At 36.5% G+C, this 16381-nt stretch overlaps 1 long non-coding RNA gene across 1 annotated transcript; it reads right to left on the bottom strand.

Moving 5' to 3' along the window:
• Positions 1–1949: 1949 nt before the first annotated feature.
• Positions 1950–4644, bottom strand: LOC135295639 (uncharacterized). Its single transcript, XR_010357772.1, has 3 exons — positions 4444–4644; positions 3084–3179; positions 1950–2241 (listed from the first exon to the last, which is right to left on the bottom strand). It is a non-coding gene; the product is annotated as an uncharacterized LOC135295639 (long non-coding RNA).
• Positions 4645–16381: the final 11737 nt, after the last annotated feature.

The following is a 16381-nucleotide window of genomic DNA, read 5'->3' as shown; positions in this document are numbered from 1 at the left end:
TAATGGAAGAGTGGCTGTGCTACATGCAGTATTTCCTGCTCCTCCACATCTACCACATTAAATATATCCATTTCAGGTATTTCTAAGAGCTCTACCACCAAAACGTTAAAATATCACATTTTCCCAAATACATGCTATGGAATATATGAGAGTAGAATATTATTTCACATTGAAGTTGTTATTCCAAAAGAAATACTATTTTTAAGACTTTTCTTTTACATGTTTTATTTTAAGTTTTCCAGTTCTGTGTCCACATATAATTTGCTATTCCGGTGTTCAGAAAGAAGGTCTTAGTGAAGCTAAAAAATAAAACTCTTAATAGTCTTCAAATTATTGGGGATTTTTAGTAAATCTAAAAGGTTTGTATGAGAGTGGTATTTATGTGCGTAGAAAAAAGGCCAATGCACCTGGGGTTCAGTACAGGTGTGTAACAACATGCAATATTTAGCACACTGGAAATTGGCAGGGGATTTCTATGCCAAATTTAGACCCAGAAAACTCATCCAAACTAGAGCAGCTTAAGTTGTTAGGCATTAATCAAGTGCCTCCATAGTGACAAGTGTGTACTGAAGGTATTAATTCATAGAGGAAAATTAGGTATTGTTTCATGGGAGCAAAGACATGGTAGAGGTGATGTAGAAAAAACTCCTTTACATTAGAAACCTTTTCTTTGGGGAGAGGAAAATAGACAAACTGAGGAACGTTGGAGATCATGAATGTGATTTATAGTATTTAAGTGTTTGGCTGGTAACTATAATAGAAGAACTTAATATGTTAATCAATAATTATAAGAAACAGTCCCAGCAATTTTGCTGCCCTTGGAGGGTTCAGAAGAGCAAATGAGGGCACACCATAACACCCACTTCACAGAGTCCAAAGACCTTGAATGGCCATACCCTGAGTAATGTTCATTTCTCCAAACCTTTAGATAACCTCAACAAGAATAACCTAGAACAGCACAACAATATCTAGAAATAAAATCGGTCTGTTGTTTCTAAAAGCTGCTTTTTTGTCTTTATGTGTGATATTAAGGTTGGTGTACATGTCATAATCAGTTGCTTTTTCCTGCAGACTTCATGATCCACCATCTCCATTAGTTGTCTTCTCCATGGTTCTTCTACCAGCAGATATCTGGAGAAGGAAGGCCTTGCTTTACTTTCTCTCTACACTTATTACTAGTCTTGGACTTCATTTTTCCAAAGTTTTCTGTCTGTTCTGATTCATTGCTAACATCAGGTCAGTTTGTGCCACTGTTTGTGACTGTCAGTGAATAAGAACACGAATTTGGGTGTGAATGTGTTATGACTGAATATATATACCTGATTCTAGTTCACCACATTGATGTATTTCCTCTTCATATATTTCCAGGTCTATAAAATGTAAAATTGTTAAAAAAATCCAAAAGAAAATCTCATGATCTACTACCATCTGATTAATAATCGTCCTATCTTTAAGGGGAAAATGATCCATTTTAAACCAAATGTATTATTTAATGGGGAAAAAAAAGAAAAAGTAAGCGAAATAGGATAGATTTATCTGCTTTATGAAGGCAGAGTATTTTCTTGGGTCAAAAATAGATGTTTTTGATAGAGGATTCTGGAGTGACAAATGTCATCTAAAGAGTTTGCATTTGAGAATGTTGCTTGATGAAAAAGTCTTTTTTAACAAGGAAATATTCTTCCTTTTTTCAGGTTATTCAGTTTCATTTCAATGGACACTTGCATTTGGTAATTTACTGGTGTTTCATTGTCTTATTCCCTCCATAAATCCTGAGTGAAGTTATAGATCCGTCTGGTGCTAACAGCAGCTCAGCTAGCAGGAATATTTAGTGCACAGGTTTGCAGATGAATGTCTAAAATCAAATTACTCAAAACAAAACAGATATTTAAATTTTAAACTCTGTGAACAAAGTGAGGCAACCTGCACAATGAGGAAGGTATTAGGTTTGCTGTTCCTGGAGAGGAGACTTGGGAGTACCTCTTCATGGGACTTAAAAGGCAGAAACAAAGCTGATGGAGTCTTCATGGAGGAGACAAGGAGTGATGTGTACACGTTGAACCAACACAAGAAATAAAATTTTTTTGCAGTAAGAACTGATCCCCTGGAACAACCACTTCAGGGGCACGCATGAGTCCTCATTGCAGGAGGTTTCCAAGCTGCAGATGAGCAGATAATCCCATTTACATTCCTTTCCCCATGAGGTTGGATCAGATGACTTTTTGAGGTCACTGTCAACCTAGACTGTTTCATGATATACAAGAGACAGAAAAGAGGACTTAAGAAAGCTGATTCCCTAACTAGACATTTGTTGGTTGTGTGCATGTGGAGGCAGTTTTCTTTAAAAAAAAAAAAATAGTTGAATAGAGGTAAGACAGCTTATTGCTTCTTCAGATGTTCTTCATGGATATTCATTACAATTTGTGTAGTGAGCCAAAAATTTGGATTCAGAGAGGAATTGCACCAATCAAAAATATCCTTCCCCCAAAAAACCCAAAACCCTTTAATTTGATGAAAATGTTCTATAAATTGGACAATCAAATACAAGAATGAGAAAAAGCTCGGCAATAGTCCATTTAAGTAAAAAAAAGAATGAAATGCTGTTTAGTTTTTAACTTATGTTCTTTCTCTTTACTTCTAAACCAAAAGACAATAAGCAAAGTGAAAATTAATGTAAAAGAGTGAATTTTGTATTAATGCACGTAGTTCATCAAAGAAATTTCAGTCATAAAGTGCTGTGATCTTGTTAAATCATTTCTGTATATAAGATATTCTAAAGTAGACTACTTCTAAAGTTTTTCACTGAAAACATTTGGTAAAACCATGTCTTATATGGGTGTTCCCACAGGACTCTTGAAAAAAGCTGATGGGAAGAACTGTAAAAAGTAGTAACCCTGTCAGCACAATTGATAGGCCATATACTTTTCTGATCAACAAGTGCACGGGGAGGTTCATTGCAGAGGAAAAAAAAAACAACTAAACCAAATCAAACAAAAATCTTGTGATTCTTAAAAAAAAAAAAAAAAAGTGTATTTTATGGCACACAAAAGTAGTAGGTACTCACCCAGGTCTCTGCTTTCACATACCTCAAATGTAATATCTTTCTCACAGTCTGCCTGCACTCTTATGTAGTATTAACCCATGCCCCTGGTCTGTTTTCACCACTGGGCTTTCCCATCCAACTGAAACACATTGAGAGTCCATAAATTACAGAAGGACTGGTTTACACTCTTTACACAAACTTTATTTCTGGGTCCAGTGGGGATAACTAAGAAAAAAATATAGCTATTAAATATTTTTATTCAATGCATGGTTATGCCATCTTAAAGTTTTCTCTAAAGGAAAAAAAAGAACAAAAACACTAAAAGGTCATTTACTGCCTAAAGAGTGTATGATGGTAAGTACAATCCTTAAAGCATATTTTTTCCTCTTAAGCTCAACCTCTTAAGTTCTTGGTAATTTTCTCTCTCTGCTGTGTAAACTTGAATATGGTACAAGTATGCTACAAATATGTTCATTAATCTAAAATATCTGTATGCTCTTTGGTTTTGTTCTTAGTGCTAGGCAAAATACTTCAAATAATTGAAATATTTAGTCTTTACATGTAAAGTCCTAGAACAAGAACCTTCAGGTTTTGAAGTCAAACATTACAGTTAGAAAGAAGCCATCATTAACATCACCATTCATTTCTCTTGCAGTGTCATTTTTGTTATTCATTGCTGTGGCCATTAATTACATAATAATGTACTGTAAACCTCTCTATGAAACCTTAGCACTCACCACTGCACAGGGGAGAGAACATTTACTAAATGGGGAACTACTAAATGATTCTTCATTATGCTCCTCATTAAGTAGTGGTGCTGTATTTTTTTACACACCATCGAATTGCTGCACTTTATACAGAATTATTAATTTCCCTCATGGGGTTTCTTTGGTGTTTATCACCATGATCAAGGATTCACAGTGGTTTATGAAATTAGCTAAACAATAGCATGTCACGTTAAGCAACTGCTTTGCCTTTTGTTTTACAGAAGTGAATTTAAGCACAGAGAGCTTATGGCTCAAGTTAGCCACCTTTTATTTATTGTTTTAATTTGAGGTGACAAATATTTCCTTTTAAGGTGTCATTGCACCACTTCCCTATTCAGGTAACCAGTAAGATAAATTTCTTCAGATACACAGCACAATATGTACTGCCTGATAGAGTACACAAGTATTTATGACTGTGGGCATCAGCTGTCAGAATTTATTTGCTATGTGGCCTCAGAGGTGTTTGCTGGTCATCAGGGGAGGATTCTCTACAAAGACTTCTAGCTCCTCATTTCACAGTTCTCTTTTTTTTATTTTCATCTGCCACTATAGCCTCTACAGTTCTTTCTTTCTACTGTGGACTCTGCCTCTCTTTTTATTTCCTTCCATGTTTATCACATTGTTCTAGAAACTCACAGCTTCCTCTTGTACAGCAATAGCAAGAAGAGAATGGTGAGACTGACTTCCTCCCTCTGATCCTGTAAGAAATTTTGCTTCTGTTAAATATGGCTGTGAAACTAATTCCTGCTCATGTCCACTTGTGGGACCTCTAAAGGCAAAGGCTGTTGGAACATGACTGCCCAGCTGTAAAGGGTTGTGGAGTGCCTTTGTGACTTAAGAGTGCATTTGAACTGCCTTTAACAGAGTCTAGGTGTCTGCAATGAGTGTGTTACTGAGGCAGGGAAAATCTTTGTCCTGGTTTTCAAAGTACCTACTGCACAAAAACATGCCCCTGAGAAAAATTTGCTTCCTCCTTATGAAATAATAATGATCTAAGGAGAAATTAAATTCATAATGACTGTCATACCATATGGGCACAACACAAGCACATATTGTTACAGAATCACTGAAAGGGCAAGGTTGTAAGGGATCACAATGGGTCATTGGGTCCAACCTCCCTCCCCAGGCAGGATCATCCCAGAGCACATGGCACTGCACTGTGTCCAGACAGTTCTTGAACATTTCCAGTAAGGGAGATTCCTCCCCTCTCTGGGAGGAATCTCTCTTACTGGAAATGTTCAAGAACTGTCTGTTCCAGTGCACCAGTAAAGTTCTTCCTCATGTTCAGGTGGAATTCTTGGGCATCTGTTCCTGGTCTTGTCCTATTGCTCAGAGCCACTGAGCAGAGCCTTGTTCCATCCTCCTGACATCTCCCTTCACATACTGACAGACATTGATGGGATCTCCTTTCAGTTGTCTCTACTTAATGCTAATCAGGCCCTGCTCCCTCAGCCTTTCCTTTTAAGAGAGGCGCTCCAGTCCCTTCATCACCTTTGGAGCACAACACTGGATATGTTCCAGGACATCCTTGTCTCTCTTGTGCTGAGAAGCCCGGAACTGAACACAGCACTCAAGGCTCACTAGGGCTGAGCAGAGGGGCGAGATCATCTCCCTTGACCTGCTGGCAATGCTTTGTCCTTTTCCTGATGCTTTTTTAGCAGCTGCCTGGTGTAAAGTACAAGAAAGACTGAGAAAAGGAGAAGGAGACTTTTCCAGCATACCCTCCCTGATTCCAGCAATGCTGTAGAGATGTTTATATGAATTTAGAAATGGTTGTGGCAGCTTTTGGCAGAGTATTTTCATGAGTTTATTTAAGCAGGGTATATTTATCCTAAACCCATAACACTTAGTTTTAAAATTTCAGTACAAATTCTGTTACAAATACTTTGATTTAGAAAGCACTGCCATGGAAAAAGCCAGCTCGTTTCACCTGAGAGGCAATGTTTACAAAGCTAATAGGCTTGCATTATTTTACAGCAGGTATTTTATTCAGAGCAGACCATTATAAGGTTTTTATTTATTGTATTTATCTGAAATTGAGTTTGCCACACATTATATGTAATTAACATTTTTACTATTTCCATGCTGAAGAGCCTTATTATTTTTGAAAGTTTTTCATAAGTGAATGAGAAGGTATTTCAATGGTTACTAGCAAATCTTGCACTGCTGAGAACTGACACAGTTCTCTTCTGGCATTTCATGTTTCTTTTAGTTACATCAATAAATTATTGGGAAAAAAATAATAGTATAGCATATTTCCAGTGACCCCTGTAATCTTTGTAGTTATTGATGTTGTTTCTTCTGTTCCTCATAAAATTTGTAAAATCTCATTGATTGGTACTTGTTTCATAAAAATGAAGATTTAGAATATATTTTGCTGTAACTTTCATCTAACTTGATGAATTACTGCTAAGCCAAACAAATCCATGTCTGGGTTTCTTTAGGATGGCTGAATAAAGTCAGATGAATGCTTAGGTGTCACAACATAAACAGAGACAGAGATATAACTGTTGTGAGTAAACTGATGATATTTTATGATCTTTCATCACTGTTTTCTTTCCTTAAAAGCTCAATTTTATTGAAATAAGCAGACTTAATAGGTAATGACTGACAAATCTGCTTCTCTAGCTATTATTGTATCCAACAGGATAAAACAGCATAATTGTTGCAGGTTGCTTTGTCTCACAGTGGTGTAATCCTACTGATGCTCAAGTCTCAGGAGTCCAGCCAGGTCTTGGTCACCTCATTTTGGTCTCCCTGCCCTGTAGCCCACAGTGCCTTCTGCACGAATCATTGTCCTCCTTATAGCTTGATTTCATAGCTTCTAGTACACTTGCATATTTTGTTACTAGAATGTTTCTGTACATAGTGTGCTTTTCTAATCATGCTCTTAAGTAGAATTTCTTTCCATTTTTCCCCCCTCTCCAGGATGGTGGTTGTGTGATTGCCTGTTATTTACAGCTTGCATGCACCAAATACCAGCAGCAAGGACAAACCTCATTTTCTCATTCCTCGCTGTACACTAGTGAGCAAGTAAATGTGCTTAATTGTGTTTTTATCTGAGCTAATAAAGCTGTGCCAGGTTGTTAGACATGGAAGACTGCTTAAAGCCAACTTTGTCCCCACCAAGGGTCTCTGCAGACCCTGTTGCCTGGATACACTGAGGCCAGGGTACCTCAGCGGGCACCAGCAGGGGCTGAATATTTGCAGGGGAGCTCTCATGATCTGTAATTGCTCAGAGAAGTTGGTGATACTCTTAGTTTTCTTTATCATCAGTACCTTAGGAAATAAGGAAAAAGGCAGATTTTCATTTTTCTTTTTTTTTCTTTTGTTCTTCGTTTTCTTTTAAAGTTCCTTTTCTTTCCTTTCTCTCTTATTCTTTTATATCCATATTGCACTTGTCACAGTTCTGGCATTTTATGAATGCTCTTTCAGGACTGATTAATTTATTTCTTTTGTCTGTTAATGTATGCAGTGTTTAAATTTAATATGCATCCTATTAAAATCCCTTAAACTGAAATTCTTTAACTGTATCTTTGAACTTTATTTGATATGCCAAATACATTTCAAAAAAATGCATGAATCTGAATGAATTCTTCCCGCTTGACCAAGTATGATTTCCTGCTGAAATTTGAATACTGTACACTGGAGCTATCCACAGATTCTTTTGACAGCTTGAGTACATTTCCAGATGGTGTGCAATCACCATTCCTTTTTAAATCTGTTTTTATAATGGCGATAATTAAGAATTATTTTCTAGGACTGAATAGTCAGTACACCAAAACTGAAAATGGTCAAGGAAGTAGTTAGCCACAAAGGGCTGAGCTAAAATTTTTTTCAGGACCATAATTTATAATAGGACCATGATTATACCCTACCTTTAAATGAAATAGTGTTTTGCTAATTGTTGCACAGGGGAGCAAAATAGTTCACCTTTGTATGTTTTCTGAGAAAGGGGGTAAAGGTAATATTATTCTGTTTCAGTAGATTCTTGATCAGATGAAGCTCATTGCCTTTAAGATACTAATTTCAACAGTAACACCTCTTAATATATACACTTCTATACATGCAAAAGCATGTGAAATAACTAAGATTAATAGTCAGATCTTCAGAAAACAAAATCGAGGACTACAGGTTCAATCCCTATGCAAGATGAGTGACTGAACTTTGTTTCTCTCATGTCGTCCAAGTATTTACACCAAATATCATATTTATCCAGAATCACAGTTATTAGTTATATAGCTGTAATTAGGCATTGTATTTAATTGCACACCATTATTTCCATGTACTTACCTAATTAAAGTAGTTAGCTTGTATGCATAAAACTGTAATGAGAAATTATTATACTGTGGGATGGCTGTCTGCTCTTGTCTGAAATCACTGCCATTGTTGGGTTCCAGCAGGAAGCCTCATGCACAGTAACTTATGTCCTTGTTGTTGAGGAAGAAACTTCACTAATCTAAAATGTTTGAGTTTAGTCCTAGGTAGTCCTGAGGTTGTGGCAAGAAGAGGAAGATGACTGAAAAACATCAGATTTTTAGTAAAGATAGTTTAGGTTTTTTTAATCCAAGGACTACTAATTTAACAGGTGGACTTCTTCCCTTGAGTATAGTATATTCCCAGTGATCCTTGTGGTCTTTCTAGTTATTGACAGTGTTTGTTCTGGTTTTCATAAAATTTATAAAATCTCATTGATGAATATTTTCTTCCTAGGTATGCAGTTTCAGAATTATCCACCTGAAATGGGGCTGGATGTAATGTACTATATCATGCTGTTTCCCTTCTCAGATTAAACAAACATACAGGCAATACTGATTGTAATCTCCTGATCAAACCATAGCTGCTGCTGCAGTGTTCAAATATCCTGATAAACCCAGGGAAAAGCCAGTAAAATTCAGTCATGCAAAAGCAAACATGTTCGATATGTAACTCAGGTGAAGCAAGCACTTGAAAGGAAAAAGTAATGGTTTTTTGGCCCTTTTGGTACTGCTAATTTAGCTCTGGTGTCAAAGAAATATCTTGGTAATTTGTAAATCCACTTTTAAATGCTTAGTTAACAAATATATGTATTAGCAATATGTATAGCCCATTTCCTGGAAAAGTCACTGAGTTGCCACAGGACTACTTTGCTGGTGTTGCAAAAGAAATATATCAGACAATTTTACTGGGAAATGGCTTATACTTTGATCTGATATACACACACTATTGATCTTTCAGACACCTTAATGGGATTAAGCGGAAAATACATTTATTGGTTATAAGACTGAAAATTTTCACAGCGAGAGGAGGACCAGACTTGTTTTAAAAGAAAAAATATCTAAATCTGGCTTGAGGGAAACTGTTAATTAAGAGTCTAGAGGGCAAAGGATGAACACAAAATCTTTGGGTGGAGAGGTTTTGGAATAGCTTTATTTTTTGTATCCTCTGCACAGTTAGAAAATTAGTAGGAGCCAATACAGAGGACAAAGTTAAAAAAGTGTTTGAGGCAGTAATGTTCACTAAGTGCACTCATATTTTCTCTCACTAAATTAGAGTTGTATGCTTTGCCAATATATGTTCACAGTTATGGCAGCTTCTCCAGTAGGTTCACAAATGGAGTTGATGGGTTGCTCTTGCCTACAAAAATGTGTCTTCCAGGCTGAAACATGGGAAAGTGTAAGAGGAGGAGAAAGGAAAGAAATTAATACCAAGGGATAGGAAGGGTTTTCTCTTCAGCACGAGTTTCTGGGAATGTTTTGTCTACTGGTAATACTCAGTATCTGCTACAGTTTAAACAGTTATTAAGGTGGTAAATCTTAATAATGTGAACAAGATAAGAAACCTAATTTTGAACCAAACAGTTCTTTTAGCACACATAAATTTATTGCAGAGTTCACTTTTCAGATATTTTTGTCTTTTCTGATTTAACCTGGTGAAAGTTATTTTGGTCACTTTCTGTGCAGTCTCAAACACAGAAATTACTTGACAAGCATGATTTATTCTGCTGATGGCTGTGTATACAGAATGACATAATCTGTGGATTACAGTATCACCCAGTCTCTTTTCTCTTTTTCTGAATCAGTATAATGTTCTATGCTACCTCTATAAGTACTTGTGTTTACAAAGTGTTTTGTTTTCCCAGAAGTTTGTGTGAGTTCAGAAGCAGTGACCTGAGCCTGGTGCATAAGTGAGTTGTACTGATAAAGCCCAAAGTATTCTTGAACTCTGAAGCACTCTGCAACCAGAACTATCATGAGAAGATTTCTCTCCTGACATTCAGTTCAATTTTTTAATCATCTTGACCTTGGGCCCTTCACCTTCAGCATGCCTGGTGAATGGTACAAACCCTCATTTAGTCCTTCCCCCAGGAAGAAAAGCATTTATTTATTAGGTTTTTTAATATGTGAGCACATTTTCATTGTCATGCTTGGTGTGTATTGCAGTACCTCCAATCCACCAGTGACATTTTCTCCCATTAATAAGTAAATATTAATGATTGGATGGCTTTAATTAGGGCAAATGGTGTTTATTTCTCTTTTCAGAGCTGTGAGTAGAAGGTAGATGTTGAAATTACATTAATTATGTATTACATATAGACATGGAGTGTTTTGTATAATCAATTAAGGCATGGGAAAAATTATGTCATTTATGATTACATCTGGGGTGGAAGATGTGTGTAAATAATGAATGTTATAGGAATGTTGTCAGTGATTTGCTCTATTTCTGAATATTAACACTTGGAAGATTGATTTTCAAGTATTTACTACTCCTTTAAAGGACATAAGAGGAAATGCTTCGAAAATAATCTATCAAACATAAGAAACAAAACTGCAAACAAACCTTTGCACTGAAATATTGAGAAATGTATGAATTTGTCTGTAATCCTTATCTGATAATCTATAGTGTTTCACAATATAAATAGCTTACTTAGAGTGCAAAATCAAATAGCATTTCAATCCTTTATTAAAAACAAAATGCCTACTACATCATCAAGTCTGCCAGATTCATATAAAAGCTCCCACAATTCAGCAGATTTTGTGTTAAAATTAAATTGGCAAAATGGAGCCCTGAATAAATTAATCTGCCTAACCTTGTCTCTGCCTTAGCTGTGTGTATGATCTATGTCTGCTGTGTTAAAAAGAAAAAAATCACATTATCATCTAAATAGTCAGGCTCTGATCCTAAAAAGACCTATAACTATGCTTAATTTTAGCAACATGAGGGTCCCAATGGCCCTTTAGTTGCCTAATGAAGGGCTCAAAAATAAGCAAGCATGCGTAATAATCTTTGTTAGGAACTGGGCGTAAGGAAGTCATAAAAAAGGCAGCCGTGTCCAAGAGAGTTAAACATCTTTTCAAATTGCTATAACAGAAAGGGTAAATTTAGCAGAAAACAAATTACAGCCATGATTAGGGAATGGCTGCAGACTTAATTAGCTGGTTTTTAAAGTGTATATATATCAGAAAACAACATCAATGTCATATTACGAAAGAAACTATGAATATAGGATGAAATTAGCTTGAGAATGTGCTCTTTAAAGTGTTTTTTAGGGCATTAAATCAAGGAGGGACACATTCCATAAATTTTAGGCATTTCTGCAAAGAACTGTAGTGTAACAAAAAATGTCACAAACTACTTGGAAAATTTATACAGGATGCATGATGAATTTTATGGTAATTTGTAAGTAAATCTCAATTATTTTATGTAGAAATTATTCTAAAAATACAATGTTTATGAAACTCTAGCATGTGTATCAGTTTATCCTTTGTCCTCTATGATTTTCCTAATGGATTAATAGACTCTTTGCACTTCCTATGTGAATGTAGTTAAAATCTTGTGAATAGACTACAATGGAAAGCATAAATTTCTAATCAAGGTTGATTTATTTGCAATTGTACTTAATTGTGTAAGATTTATATAAGCTATGGAAAGGGTGAAAACAGTACCTTACTGCTTTTAAAGTGGCTCGTTTGTGACCTACTCTGCCATGTTTGTGTTTATACACAGAATTTATGTGCCCCAGCTGTGGTGGTGGCAGTGGGCAGCCAGTGTGTAACTGTGTGCCTGGGGGCTGTGGCAGGAAACTGCACAACCTGCCCTTTCCTCATGTTTGTATGGATGCAAATGTTCTTGGCAAAAGGGATGGAAAAACCCTTTCTGTTGTGGCCCTGCTGAATGCTGAAGCAAAGTGGCCAAGATTTTCAAGCGTCCTCCTGAAGGTTTTCTCATCTTGTATTTCTCTCTCTGCTCAAAACAACCCAAAACCAACTAACCACGTCTTGTTATGCTGTGAGCCTGTTGCAAATGAAGGGGCAGATGTAAAGAATACAGCTCCTGGTTTAATTTGTGGGTACCTGGTAGAAGGTGAACACTGTCCCAGCTGAGCAGGAACAAAACCAAAGGATGGGGTTATCTCTTTTGCAGTCTGTGAGGGCAGCATCCTGAGCCTGCTTAAGAATGAACCATCTGTCTGGAAATGTCACCTTCTGGGAGAGCCCTGCTCATACATGTTTTTAACTTCTACCCAGCTAATTAAGTGGCCAAAACCAAACTGCCTAAATTGGATTATTTTAGCACTTAAATACCACGATGATACAGCTATGCCATAGACAATCATTAGAACTAATCTGATATGTAAAGTAATTTTGAGAAAAAAAAATCAACTTCTGTTATATGTAGGAGAGGGTATTATAGCAATATGAATTAAATGAGAAAGTATTTTAAATACAAACTTACGTAGGACAGGCTGAAAGACATTGAAACCAGTAGGCTGTGTTTATTTGTCTCTAGCATGAAATAACTGTAGGGAAAAGGTGGGTCAGAGTGGGGGAGAGGTTCCAGGTATCCACAGGGTGTGTATGAGCAGTTTTTTTTCCTTTCCCACTGCTTGCCATGGTGGGAATGTTTGTCCAGGTGTGTTAACCAGGAGGCACTAACCAAACCTCTGCTCTGCCAGGCCTGGAATTAGTGCCTTCCTGTCACAAATGCCTCCCATTTGTACTTATCTCAGGTTCCTACTGTGGTGGCTTATCTTATAGCAAGTTCCTTCTATGGCCTTGGTAGTTTTTGAGATGGACAACCCTGGTTTTTTATCTATTTGTATACCTTAACTTAAATTTTCCCTTAGTATTGTCCAAGTTTTGAATTTCTTAAGACCTTCTCCCATGAAAAAGGGTAGAACAATTGAACCATTATTCTCTAGTAAATTTAAGAGATGTCTTCTATTCAGAGCTAAATCCAACTGATGGTTATTTAAAGCAACATCAATACACAGAGCTTCATTTACTGTTCTAATTCAAAGTTGTTTTCAGTGCTGAGTCTGCCTGATGAATGGAGGCAGGCAACTGTTTCTACCCTCACAATATTCTTACAATGTAAATCTAAACCAAGTACAACCTATATATGCATCACTTAATAATTCAGTTGATCTAGGAGTAAAACAGTAAATAACTTAATTTCCATACGCATTTACCTATTCTATTTTTCTTTAATTTTGTTCTCGTGTTCTTGTCTTCTACTTTGTAATTATCTATTCTGTGCAGATGCTCTGCAAGTCATGAACATGCTTGCCATCTGCACAGGCCTTCATTTCCAAGAGCAAACTGCTCCCAAGACTAGTTCTGATCAATTGATGGATTGATAATTGGTTTGCTGATCTGTGCCTTCTAAAGCGTGTCTTGCCAGGGTTCTTTTTGCAGTAGCTGTTTTCTCTAATAAAGGGAAAGGTTATAGTGTAGACCATACACAAATATTGCTTTATTTTTCTGTAACATTCTTGCTACTGCTGCAGCTGTTCACCTTCCTGCTTGAACTTTAAAACAGCCTTAATAGTACCAATAAATCAGCTTTCATCATTTTGGAGTTGCTAACTTAGGAAAAGGAGTGATAGTGACTTATTTGGATGGCTTATCACAAATGTCAGGTGACTGGACTAAGAAGGTGGCGCTGGATAATTATAGGAATTTTGCAAATATTGTGCAATTATACCTGTAAGCTGGGAGTGGCTGCAAGGTTTTATTGGGCTCCATTCTCATCCCTTCTGACTCCAATCACAGCAGTATCCTAGCCTGGAGAGGAGTGTTTACCACAATGCAGACAGTGATGCTATTAATTCAAAGTTCACAGAATTTTATAATAGGAGTCCCCTAATCAGAGTTGACTATAACATGTAATTCTGAAAAGGAAAATGCTGCAAAGTGAGAAACATGGCCCTTTCTTTTGCTATCTACAAAACAATGGATGGAAATTGTGCTGTAATTCCATAACAGTTTTATTGGAGTAGGGAGAATATACACACAGAAACGTGTATTTTTTAGTGAGGTTAGGTAAAAAAAATTGTCTGCATACATATTAATCATTTGATTAAGATTCTCTCTAAACACAAAATAAAAATGTTTCTAGCATAAGGATTTTGCAAATTTTGCATATGGAATTTTTCAGACAGCCTGTGATTCATTCTGCTGGCACCTGGGCTTTTGTATGTTTTTGTGCCCTTTGCATATTTTGGTTTATTTACCTTAACACTTTTAAATTATTTTTTTTAATATTTTGTATATTTGTATCACATTTATAATGTCTAGTGACTAAAACTAGGGAGCCAAAGAGGCAAAACCTGCTGTGAGTCTCCAGTGAGTTGCACAAAAAAATTTACTTTGAAATATTTTTTTGGTGTTTGAGTGATCTCTTTTGTCATTCTTGTGAAAACTTGTATGAACTTCACATTTTAGTGCAATGTGCACTATCTTGAGTAATTACTACAGATAGGTGCTTTTTTGTTGTTTTGGTTTGGTTTTGTTTTTTTTTTCCTCTTCTTTTTGCTACAGTCAGCAGACATTTTAAATTTTCATATAGCATGTTAACTGCTTGGGCTGATTAGTGTGAAATTTTGCTGCATTCATGAGCAAGATGCAAGAGGAATACAAAGTGAGTTTTATTTCTTATATTGAAGTTATAATCCTTTCGTACTGTAGATGTTCTGATGCTCTTTCACTTGAAAGAAATCAATAACCATTGGAATATGAATTTAACAGAGGCAAATTCCATTTAATGACAATCTTATCTTGAATTAACGTTTTTGTTTCCAATAAAAAGCAAGAACAGTTGGTAGACATAGACTTGATGATCTAAATCAAAAACCTAGGTTTCTGTGTGTCCACTGAAAATTAGGACACTGGTCTGGAATGTAGGAAGTAAAGATCTGAGTTGTGCTGAACTGATCCAGAATAGTGGGGTGGATACAGATTCCTCTGAATTATTCATAGAAATTGGATTTAAACCTCTTGCAGGCCAAGCCAGTCCTTTAACCCGTGGGTTAGACAAGTGTGCCTTTTCTTCTGATTCTCAGACCTTGTAATAAAAACACATTGGTCTTAGTAAATGCCAAAAGCTGGAATATTTTGGGCTAGGTAGAATGGCTGGTTTCATAATATCACAAGTAGAAGTTTTCATAGGTTTCACAGTGCTTAAATGACCCTTATGTGAGGACACCCCCTGAGCTTACAGCAACCATTTGAGCTGATAAATTCCTTTTAGGGAAACACACAACTTTACTAGAACTGACTCATGTGCAGGTCAACCTGTAATTTCATGTCCCAAAGAACAGATTAGCAATGTGGTTTTCTTTGATAGACGCCCAAATCAGAGGACAGATTTGTTCGTTTTTAGATTGAGATTCTATGTCATTCTATGTCTTCATTCTTAAGTTACCCAAGGGATGCTGCATAACTGGAATATCTATAACGGACAGCGCCAGAATTCATGTGGTATCTACTGGACAAGAATACAGCAGCCCTTGTAAAGCAGCTGCTAGTTTTGGTGTTAACAAGTACCCATTCATGAGTTAGATGGCTTTAATTTGAGGGATAAGCTAAGGAGTGCATTGATTGGTGAGGAGCTGTGTAAGGCCAGTCAGTAAAAAAAAAATTTTCATTCCACAAAACTAATGAAGGTGAAATTTTTTTGTCCTGTCTTTTAATGAGTGAAATGGCCTCAGAGAAATACCTCTCTCTTGATATCCAGGCAGTCAGACCGTGTTTGTTTAAAAGCCCCATATCCCATATTAGTGATCAATATTTATGCACGTGTGCACCATTCACTGCAGGAAGCAGTGCAATTCAGCAACTTCCATTTGATTAAATACTGAAGTCCTTCCTAGAAGTGCTGTAAAAATTTTGTACTTGGTGTTGTACCAGTATGGACTATACAGCTAGCAGTTCTGCAGATCTGTTTTCAGTTGCTATTATTTAGGAGTTTCATTCACAAAAGATGGATGTCAAGAGACAAAACCTCAGAGACAAAGATCACAGAGAAGTTCAGAAAAGGACAGCTTCTGGTAGTCATTCAGTGGGTACCAGGGAGAAGACAGATAATTTTCCACTGGATTTGGGATCAGAAACTCAGTATTTGCTTTGCATCCAGGTGCTGGTGGGTCCCAAAGCAGCATGGTAGCCAGCATAATTAACCTCTAGATAATATGGGAGGGGGAGCAGTGAAGAACATGGAATAACTATTAATCCTGCTGCAATATGCAGCAGTTCTAATGTGCATCTAAGCTCTTCATTGTGGGAAGGAGAGAAATCAGTGGTTCAGTTAATGT

This window comes from Passer domesticus, chromosome 2 (genome assembly GCF_036417665.1).
Source record: "Passer domesticus isolate bPasDom1 chromosome 2, bPasDom1.hap1, whole genome shotgun sequence".
NCBI classification, from domain to species: Eukaryota; Metazoa; Chordata; class Aves; order Passeriformes; family Passeridae; genus Passer; species Passer domesticus.
The sequence above is the reverse complement of the archived record's forward strand: the minus strand, read 5'-3'. Positions and strand labels throughout refer to the sequence as shown.